General features: G+C 35.0%; 1 long non-coding RNA gene across 1 annotated transcript; it reads left to right on the top strand.

Moving 5' to 3' along the window:
* The first annotated feature begins 233 nt into the window (after positions 1-233).
* On the top strand, positions 234-923 carry LOC117565364 (uncharacterized). The gene is made up of 3 exons (XR_004571858.2): positions 234-352; positions 437-689; positions 754-923. It is a non-coding gene; the product is annotated as an uncharacterized LOC117565364 (long non-coding RNA).
* The last annotated feature ends 437 nt before the right edge of the window (positions 924-1,360 follow it).

Below are 1,360 nucleotides of genomic sequence, written 5' to 3'. Positions count from 1 at the left end.
AATATATTCCGAAACTTCGAGGAAATCAAAAGTTATTACCTGATTTATTAATACCATTTTTCCTCGAATAGATTGCCAACTTATTGTTATTCAACTCTTTCTAAAGTCGAAGATAATTTTCGTTGTTGTTAGTTGATTTTGTGGCATAAAAGCAATATAAAACAAAATAAACAAAAAGGCGAATATGAATTCAAGTTTCATTCCTCTTTTTTTTATTTTTGATTGTTTTCAATTTTCTTGTCAATATGACAAAGTATTGACAGGTTTATTGGGAAAACATGTCGACAATATGCGACCAAAATTCAGATAAGAAAACTTTCATAATTTATATGATTTGCATGCAAAGTTTGTAGTAAGTATATAAATTTCGAGAGACACACTCGCACACATTTCATTTCACACTTTTGCACACACGCGCCATGCAAATTGAGTGCAGCTGTTATCAGAAAGGCGCCAAGAAAAAGGAATGACAAAGAAGAGCAAACAGATAATGCTTGATAAATGTGCGTACAATGTGTGGAGGCCACACTGAAGGACGACGAGTTAACAACATAAAGCGCCTTTTAACAGCACCCACACCGCATCTCCTGAACTCTTCCCTTACCCCCCGTTCAACGCACATTTCCACACCGCGCGCCTTGTGCGGCTTTTTATATGCAAATTTGTTAAGGGTTAACATTTGACTGAAGGTCAGTTGGCAATGGTTTGTATTTGGTATTGCCACAATATATATTGTATATCATTTTTTTTAAGCGACAAAATTGATTGACATTTTGCACCCTTGAGGCTGTTTTCAATATACCAAACGACTACCAAAAACACTCCTTCTCCCATGCCAAGCATTCTAGAGAGCGAGAGATGATTTTCTGCTGATAAACCCTTTAAGCCATTTTTAGTTTATTGTTATACAACGGCTACACAAAAAAAAAGTAAAAAAATAAAAAAAAAAAAAATAAATTTTCATATAAATTGAATGTGAGCAGTGGATGAAATGTGAAATGTGTTGCCTCCGGGCCATTTCATTGTGCGTGTTGAAGTTTGACAATGGCCGGGAATGTGAAGGGAGAAACGAGAGTGCGGGGGGAATATCCAGATGATAGAGGACTTTGTCACGAGGTGGGGTAAAGTTGACTTGACTTTAAGCTTCACAAGTGTTTTTTTTTTGATGTGACAATGTAAATTTAATGCTACCTCTTTAAATTTGTCGACTTTTTCATACGTTGACATGAAAACAAGGAAAATATCACAAGATTGTGTGAATTAACAGTTGTCAGAGGCGATTGGTTAGCTTTGATTTATTAAAAAAAATGTTGAAAATTTGAAAGGATAAAATATTGCTAAGCGCGTCTATTAAAAGCTT

This window comes from Drosophila albomicans, chromosome 2L (assembly GCF_009650485.2).
Source record: "Drosophila albomicans strain 15112-1751.03 chromosome 2L, ASM965048v2, whole genome shotgun sequence".
Taxonomy (NCBI): Eukaryota; Metazoa; Arthropoda; class Insecta; order Diptera; family Drosophilidae; genus Drosophila; species Drosophila albomicans.
This window is presented reverse-complemented; position numbering and strand designations above follow the sequence as displayed.